The sequence below is a fragment of the Cavia porcellus genome, unplaced genomic scaffold, assembly GCF_034190915.1.
Source record: "Cavia porcellus strain 051 isolate PalLab524CR breed Dunkin Hartley unplaced genomic scaffold, mCavPor4.1 scaffold_8, whole genome shotgun sequence".
Taxonomy (NCBI): domain Eukaryota; kingdom Metazoa; phylum Chordata; class Mammalia; order Rodentia; family Caviidae; genus Cavia; species Cavia porcellus.
Window position 1 is genome coordinate 92,840,287 of NW_026947491.1, and position 9,238 is coordinate 92,849,524.

Here is a 9,238-nt window from a genome sequence, read left to right on the forward strand (position 1 = left end):
AAGGAGGAGGAGAAAGAGGAGGAGAAGGCTTCCCGCAAGCCAGGAGAGGCCAGGTGAGCTCTGGTGGGGGAGGCACCACCTCCCGGAGACCCGGTGGGCAGGAGAACGGAGCTGGGTGAGGCCTGGCTGATGGCCTGACTGCATTTTGATGTGAATGAGAGATGGAGGAGGAAACGGTGATGCAAACAGTGTGCCCGAATGATCCAACCTTAGAACTGGGTCAGAAATCGGCACCAGGTTCCTGTCGGGTGGAATCTATCGGACGAACGCCAGTGCTGTGACTCCATGCTAGAAATGCTGTGTAATGCAGAATATTCTAGGAGATGTTTTGCAATACAGTAATAATGAAATACCAGTAAAACATTCTGTATGCATCCATAATGACACTCAAAAACACATTGTCATGACACCTCGCCATCTTCATGGCAGAACCTTAATCATTCTAACCGCCAGAATCTAAAGGATTTACAGAGACATGACAGAAAAGTGACCCTGAGATTTTTATAATAATGTCATTCAAGAGATTTGGTTTCCTTCAAAATTGCCTACATTGTGACGGCAAAAAAAGACTTGCCAAGAAACAAATCCAACAATTTGATGCTGTTCACTCATTTGTTGAAAACTTTGTTCCAAACCATCAAGAAATTTGCACACCGTCTGACTCCATGACAACTGACCAACGGCTCACATCCTTTCACAGGTGACAGAGCCTTCGGCGATGGGTGCCAGGTAAACCTTCCAAACAAGCTATAAAATAAATGCCCTGGTAGATGCGGAGACAGCTTACACCTTGAATTTAGAAATTTATGCCAGAACTCAGCCACCAGGTCTTTATGCGTGCAGTAATAAACCATATGACATTGTGAACAGACACTGACCAACTTCAAAAACTAATCCCAATGTCACCTTGTTACCCACGAGTTACCCACTGTGTTACACTTGCTAAAAGAACACCGCTCACCAGCACAGGAACTGTTCCTAAGAACAAAGCCAAGATTCCTGAAACAGCGTCGCAGGAGCACAGTACAATCTTGGCATTTCAGAAAGACATAACATTGGCCTCTCGAGTGGTGAAGAAAAACAAAAATCACTGTTGGTACTGTGATTGACTGTGAGGCTGGGTGTGGTGGTGTAATCTCAACATGCGGGAGGCTGAGGCAGGAGGATCCTGTGAGTTTAAAGTCAGTCTGTGCTACATAGTTCAAGGCTCATGTGTATCAAGACCCTGTCTCAAAACAAACAAAACTGATAACGAGTCTTCAACAAAAATGAAGCCAGCATGGTCACATTTTACAGCAAAACAAAAGATAAAACAGATGTTGTTGACAAGTTATGCACTGACCTTGACGTCACCTAAAGACAAAGCATTGACCTGGCTTTGGTTGTGTTTTATTCATCCCAAGCGTGTCAGGCATAAATTGTTTCACAGTTTACAAAGAAAATAACAAGCAGAAAACATCACGGAGAAATTTTCTTACTTGGTGGCTGGAATTGGGGAAGGAGGAGGAACGGTATGCCTCTCCCCAAAGAGCTCTGTAAAGAGCTCCAGAGCTGGAGCCGAGCGTGGGCAGCCGGGGGCAGCACCACCAGGACCCCTCAGAGAACGGGAAGGCCTCAGGAGGTCGGGAGTGTCCCCAAGGAGGACAGGGAAACAAGGCACGTGCGGGCAGCGCAAGGAGACCTGTGCAGGACGGCGTCCTTGGCACTGTGGAGGCTGCCTCAGGGGTGACGGTCGAGGCACGACTGTTTCTGTGCCAGAGCGCACTGGCATCTTCGCTGTGGTTCACACAGATTTGCTTCCGCTGTTATTTTTCAGGTCTTGTGAGCAGGAAAGCAGGTGGTGTTGGAGATGTTGCTGTGTGTTCTTAGCACTCATTACATATAAAAATGGGGCATCTTGTGCCGCTGACATTTTGCTTTTCTCTCAAGTACACATTGTTTAATACCATAAAACTCATAAAAGGTAAAATTAATAATTCATCAGTAGAAATACTCCTAAAAAATAAATGTGGGTGTGATCCGCCCTTCATAACGTGCTTTTCCAAACCTGCAGTGGTGCCCGCAGGGCTGCGAGCCGGGTGCGCCTGTGCACACACAGGGCATTGGGGGAGCGCTCCCAGCCCCGCAGTACCTGTGGGTGACAGATGTTATTGGAAGTTGCACCCAGTACACACTCGGAGTATGGATGTTGGCTTTTATAGGCTCTGAGTTCTCCGGCCCGCTGGAGTTGCCCTGTCCTGAGAAATGTAAGTGACACCTCCAGGAACACCATTCCACACAGTATGAGATCCCCAGTGCTTCCTCCAGCCCCTGAGATGCCCAGGGGCTCCCTGGGTATTTAGGATTCTCTGGACTGAGGGCCTTGACTGCATGCTTGACTGCTTGCTGAGTCTTCCCCGAGCTGCACCCTGCTCTCTTACAACTCTGTGGGTACCAAGGTGACCGTTTCCAAGTGTGCCAGAGCCCCGCCTCCACCAGGAGATCCCGGGGAGTAGGCGACTTCTGGGGGTGAGGGCCTTGGGCTTGCGGGGTGGGGCTCCACCACCGGAAGTGGTGGGAAGGTGAGTGGCTACTGCTAAAATCGCCCTGGCCCACACAGCCCTGCTGGTCCACTGAGGACCCCATGGCACCCAGAGAAGAGCACACCTTCCTGGGGATCTTTATCATCAGCTGCTGAGAAGCTGTGAAAGTGACTGTGAACAAGGCGCTGCCTCTCTCCCTGGAGTCACACAGCGTGTGACAGGTGGTGGCTGCCCATCTACCAGGGAGCATCTCTCTGGTCACCTCTTCTCCTCGGGCTCAGCCTTGCTAGATCTGAATGTCAGAGTCTCTGTCACCCCTGTCGCTTTCTTCCACTGACCTCTCTGTGTCCTCTGTCCCCATCCTTTCATTCCCTTCCTTTCGTGATTCCTTGGAGAGCTTTATAGTCTCACTGTCTTACACAGAACTCTGCATTTCCCGGTTCTCTCTCCTGCACAACCCACCCGCACCGGTACAAATTTACCCTTCCTCAACGGAAGTGGCCCATCCTGGTAGTTTCCCTTGATTTCCTGAAGGTTTTTCCTTCGTGGGACCTGTGGAGCTCATGGTCCTGAGAAATCGCTCCAGGATCCAGGGCGCTTTAGTTCCTTGGGTCCTCCTGGCTGCTGAGCCCATTCACAGGATGCAGTGGCTCAGAATGAGGAGTCTCCGTTTTTCCACAAGGCGTGAGCTTCTGTGCCTGGAAATAGAGCACTATAACCTCGCATGTCTCCCCACGGGATGGTGCTAAACACATCTGTGCTTTAAAAACCAGCACACAAACAAGACAAGTAAAACACATGACTCAATCCCACAGCAAGCCTTCAGCCTGGACCCGGTCATCCAGGGAGCATCAATCCCACAGCAAGCCTTCAGCCTGGACCCGGTCATCCAGGGAGCATCAATCCCACAGCAAGCCTTCAGCCTGGACCCCGGTCATCCAGGGAGCATCAATCCCACAGCAAGCCTTCAGCCTGGACCCGGTCATCCAGGGAGCATCAATCCCACAGCAAGCCTTCAGCCTGGACCCGGTCATCCAGGGAGCATCAATCCCACAGCAAGCCTTCAGCCTGGACCCCGGTCATCCAGGGAGCATCAATCCCACAGCAAGCCTTCAGCCTGGACCGGGTCATCGACGGAGCAACAGGTCGGGCTTTGAAAGCAACCTCAGGGAAACACGGCCGAAGTCCTCTCCATGAGCTAAGTATGCTGAATCCGGGGAGGGAGTGAAATCTTTTCCCAGGTTTCCCAGGAGAGAAAACCAGAAGACTGAGAGCCTGTGAGAAATAACAGATACTTTATCAAGCGTTTGATGGGGAATAGAGGCGTGATGGGGGTAGAAGGGTTTTAAAAACTAATAAAAATATTAAGGCATTTGGATTGGTTTTTGAACCATAGCAGTCTAGGGCTACAATGGACCAGGAAAAGCTCCTAAAACTCCCCCACTTCAGAAACAGTATTTGCAGTCACAGGCAGGATATCGTTCATTGTGCCTGGTGCAAAGTTAAACCTGGGGGCTCCCTGTCCAAATACTACTGAGAATTTAAGACGGAAAGAGCAGACCACGGAACACATATGGGACATTTGCAAGCACGGGGCTTGATGGGGCTGCTGGGTCCTACACTAAGGAAGCCTCCCTGGCCAGCCCTCCGATCTACACTCCACGTGTGATGTACGCAGCCTCTGCACGGGAAATCAAACTTGAGTTTCACAATAGCCCCGGGAGTGGCATGAGTGTGGTCTTTATTTTAAAACATTCCCACACAGGGATGAGTTATCAGCCGTGACACTGATGGAATCAAGTGCCCTCTGCGTCATTGCTGTTTCATATCATGGCACTTGGTCATCTATTACAGCAGGCGCGACCGGGCTAATTTGCTCATGGATTTTTCATTTAGTGACTCCTGCAGGCCGAGCACTTTGGTGAGCATTTAGATAGACATGGACTGTGAGTTCATGAATCAGCACACTGAGAATCAGGAAAGCGAAGGCAGACTTTGGAGCCGGCTGTGCTGTAGGGCTCATCACTGACTGACCGCTCGATGGGCCTGCTAGTCCTGGAGACTGGACGCATGGCAATTTTTTTGAGACGGGATCTTGCTAAGTTGCTAAGTCTCACGGACTCCATCCTGACCCCCTCCTGCTGCAGCCCCCAGAACGCCGGGGCTGCAGGTGTGTGGCGGCACACCTGCTTGTGATGCTTTTAAAAACTACCATCGCCTTTGATATGAGCTACAAATTAAACCTCAAATTGTCTGTCAAGTTACCGAAAGGCAAACTGACAAGCAAGTCACTAGATCACGGCACTTCCTTTCCTGTCCTCTCCTCATCGCCTCTGCTGCAGCGCCCTCCCCATGGCAGGGGCCTGGCCACTCACTGGACTCCCCGAGTTCTCCCCGCCTGGCCTGCTGTGCAGATGGCCCAGGCCATGGACCGAATACAAGACTACAGAGTAGCCTATCCCAGGCAGGGCAGGGAAAGTTCCTTCCTGACTCTGCCTTTTCCAGCGACTTCAGAAGCCTCGTGCGGGGCACCCGAATCGCAAGGTGGATGGAGCACAGGGACTCCCCGAGTCTCTAAGAGGGGAGTCTCCCTGGAGAGAAACGGGACTTCAGGGGGACTTGAACAAAATGGGCTTCCTCGTAAAAGCCGCTGATCTGGTGCTGGCCACCGAAGCTGATCCTAGCACTGCCCCAATAAGCCTGCTCCACGCACGCATCCCCGCTCATGCGTGCCTGGTCCGCTTTCGTCTTCTGACCCTCGGGAATGGTAATGTGATTCAGACTTACGAAGCCTTCAAAATTCTTCCTGCTTCTCCGGAAAGCTTCTGATTGCTGGCTGAATTCTGTTTTCACCACCATTTGATTTTATTTTAAAGACAGACAGGTCTGAACTTAAATCCTGAAGAATTAACAACAGTCAGGAGCTCTGATTGTCACTAGATCTTTCTCAGATAAAAGAATTCAAGGGGAAAAGTGGGTAAACACTACAGTGATAAGTAGGGGTTGTCTATCTCACTAACCAGGCACCTGCTTGGGAGGAAATTGTAACAGCGAAAATGTTTTAGCAACTTGTTTTCTTTAGTCGTTGATGAACACGAAAAGCTGAGACTCCCAAGCGTAACCATAAATCTAACATCTGAACAGCAAAGTAAATTTTACTTTAAAAAAAAAAATAATAACAAAATATGATCATTTCCTAGTCCTGATGTTGACAGCATACGGGAAGGATGGATTTTCCCCAGGCAGGGATCCTCCTCGAAGGCCACGCACGGGGCCAAAGAGGTCCTCCCGGCGGCTGGCCTCTTCACGTCCCTTCATCTGTGTGTCAGTAGGGGCACAGTTTGTGTGGCAAAATACCACCAATTGAGAGGTTCAAACCACCGAGATTTATTTTCTCACAGTTTGGGAAGCTATAAGTTTACGGTTAGGTCAACATGGAGAGAGCGCCCTTCTTGTACGTGGCCACCAACCATGCTTATTACACAGCCTCTTCTCTGTGCAGAGAGACAGACAGACAGACAGAGACAGAGACAAGAAGAAGGAGGAGAAGGATCTCACTGCTGGAAACTACAGTCACCACAGTGGTGGGGCTGCAAGGTGGTGAGCTGGTATTTACATCAGTGACTTCCGGGGGGCTCCCAAGGGGGGTCGCCTTGTTCCCATCACAATGATGGGGCAGCAAGATGGTGACTGAAGGGTGCTCTGTCTTCCCCAGCAGTGACACGCATCACTCCAACAAGATTTCATTGGCCAGGCAAACCAGGTCAGGGAAGTGTAACCCTCTCCTGTGCCCAGAAGGAGGAGCACTGGAAATATTCGTGTGCATGTGTGTGTGCATGTGTGTGCATATGTGTGTGTGATACCCAGAGCCATATGAAGGTCCTCAGAAAAACCAGTCATTCCCCGAGGAGATGGGGCCTTTGAAAAAGGAAACTTCATTAGTCAGCTTCCTGTCCCTGGGACGTCTCCCCAGCACCCATACCTCAGAGGCAGAGGATTTGATTTGGGTCCTGGCTTCAGGGGATTCAGTCCATGGTCAGCTGGCCTCCAAACATGAGCAGCACAGCAGAAGATTACAGCAGAGCAGAGGTGCTGAGCTCATGGCATCTTATCGGCAGAGCAGAAAACATCAGAGAGGGTCAGCGCCAGGGGCCAGATACAGACCCCAGGGTTGTACCTCCATGACCCACCCAGGTACACCAAAAGCATGCTCCACAATCGGTCACCAGGCCACTCCCAAGCCACACCAGTCGACACAGCCCAGTTTAACCATCACAGAAGCTACCACCATGCTTCCCTACCTCCACTAGCAAAGGTCTGTTCAGTGCCTACGAATGTGTGGGGAGCAGGGACTGTCCTAACCTCCACACTCCAGTGCCAGCAGAATCTCTCAGTCAGTGTGATGAGAAAAATAGCACAGAGGTCCAGTCTGAAGCAGGTAAAAGTATGGTAGAAAACTCTTTCTTGTTGGCTTTAATGGTGGAGGATTTAAAAAACCATGCTGGTTTTGGAGAGAAGAATTCATCTTTCAGCAGCTGTGGTGCGGGAAGCATCTGGGGACCAAGGAAAGACAGTGAGTCTCTCTCCTGCTCCCCAGATGAGTCCTGGAATGCTCACAGCAAGGCCATCCTCAGAGCTGCTGGGAACCTCAGAAAACCACACACCCACCTGGCTTGTTTTTCAGGCAAATAATCAGGACCTTGGGCAGGGAAAATACAAAGGTGCCCCCTTCTCCATCACCTTAATGACACCACCCTCTGTCTTAGCATGGGCTCAGTAGAATAAACTGGGTGATTTACAAACAGCAGACATTTATTTCTCAGCTCTAGAAGTTGATCAGAGTGCCAACATTCTGGCACTCAGAGGAAGAGGATTTAATTTCAGTCTTGGCAGGTGACCATGTTCTGATTTAATACATGATGGAAAGACAGCGAGATGGAAAAGAGCGCTCTGGGGTCCTTTCTTGAGGGCACTAATCCCAGTGGTGGGGCCCCACCCTCCTAACTCAATCACCTCCCAAAGGCCCAGCCCCTAGTGTCACCACAGCATAGTTTGGGGCTCCTATGTGAAGCTGCTGAGGGGGTCGTAAACCTTCAATCCATTGTTTCCTTCCTCCAGCACGGACCCCCACATCTCCTACTCTACACCTGCCTCTCCTCCACTTTGGATCTGGTTGGAAGAGGAAGGGGGAGGGGAGGGGAGCAGAGGGTGAAAAGCACTTACAGAAAGGGAAGGTCAAAACTCCAGAAGTGGTTCTGTTAGATGTACGAATTTGAGCCACTGAAGAAAGACCTGTAGGACAGCAGACTTCTGGACTGGTCCAAGCAGGAACCGGACGAACAACTCCCCTGGGAAGCCCCCCAGAAGTCAGTGATGGAAACACCAAGCAGTACTATCACTATTCATAGATACAGAGTACAGAAGTAGCAGCCCAAGAGTTTGGCGAAACTACAGGAGAATGAAGGCAGGAAATGGAATTTTAAGCATCAACAGAACTGTTGGTTTCCTCTTCCCCTTTTAAAATGATGAGATGGGTTTTTCAAAGGATGAGAAAGTCCTTACTTTGCCAGAGCGGTTAGGTTCTCCAGATGTCAGATCACCTGCTCCGGCATTTCAGTCACGACTTACAAATTCATCTCATCTAAATCCTCACTGAGGCTCGAAAGCCTTGGTCCCTGTGTCAGAATTGAAAGCTATAAAATCACTCGGTGGTTCCCCTCCCGGGCCGGAGACGGTGCTGCAGGTCTCGGCAACATTCAGAGGAAATGCGCTCTGCTTCGGAGCTGCCTCAGAATTTCCATAAAGGAGCTGGAGATGTGATCCCTCGGTGCCATCGGGCTCATTTCTGTGGAGCATTTTAGGGGGCACACTGGGGAGTCTGGGGGGGTCTCACTCTTGACTGTGTCATCTGGTGTGTGGACATCTGGGTTTCCCTCTGCATGGATGAGCTCAAGGTTGGGGACAGCTGAGCTGGGGAGCCTCAGCCTCCTCTGCCACTCCCCGGGCAGGCACACCTGCAGCTCAGGAAGGAAGCACCACCGTGGGAGGTGCACGTCCTCGATGGACAAGGTTCATCCCTCTTGTGTGCAGCTGCAGCCAGCCAGTGTGTCAAGAGAGATGTGTGCCATGGGAGAGAGACGGCTTGTTTTGTTTGAGGACATCTTGTTCCGATTTTGGCCTAACTTCATTCCTGTGCCCAAATGGATCATCTTGGGGTGACAACCAAAAGAGTCATGGAGAAGCTGGCTCTGCTTGGAAGATTTTGTCTGAGAAAATGGGAAGACAACAAAATCCAGGGTGCCCCGGTTCATGAACTTGATTCTTTCCACAGTTCTAGTTGAAAACTGAATCAAAGGTTCAGTGTTGACTTCATGGGGAATTCGATTTGCATCTCGTCCTGTTTATTTTACGACCAGAATTGTGGAAGGAATTAAGTTCATGAATCGAGGTGGCAGTGTATTCACCTCCTTGTTTAACCCACTATTGGGTAGGCGCATCCCTGGTCAGAAGTGTTTCTGACCAGTAAACCTGCCTTCTGTGTAAGTAAGAGCGTCATGCACTTTTCAAACTGTCTGCTAGGGTGGTCTTTAAATGTCCCTCCAAAGGGGGCGGGCCTTTGCAAGGCAGCTGAGTCAAGCGTTTGTGATTGGTTGGTTGTCTAGCGCCGGGATTGGCGGTGTGAGCATTGCGCCCGCCCAGGGGCGGAGCCAGCACAC

The 9,238-nt window shown here is 50.6% G+C and overlaps 1 long non-coding RNA gene across 1 annotated transcript; it reads right to left on the reverse strand.

The window, feature by feature from the left end:
- Positions 1-1,372: 1,372 nt before the first annotated feature.
- Positions 1,373-7,959, reverse strand: LOC134477424 (uncharacterized). Its single transcript, XR_010049493.1, has 2 exons — positions 7,746-7,959; positions 1,373-3,797 (listed from the first exon to the last, which is right to left on the reverse strand). It is a non-coding gene; the product is annotated as an uncharacterized LOC134477424 (long non-coding RNA).
- Between the last annotated feature and the right edge of the window lie 1,279 nt (positions 7,960-9,238).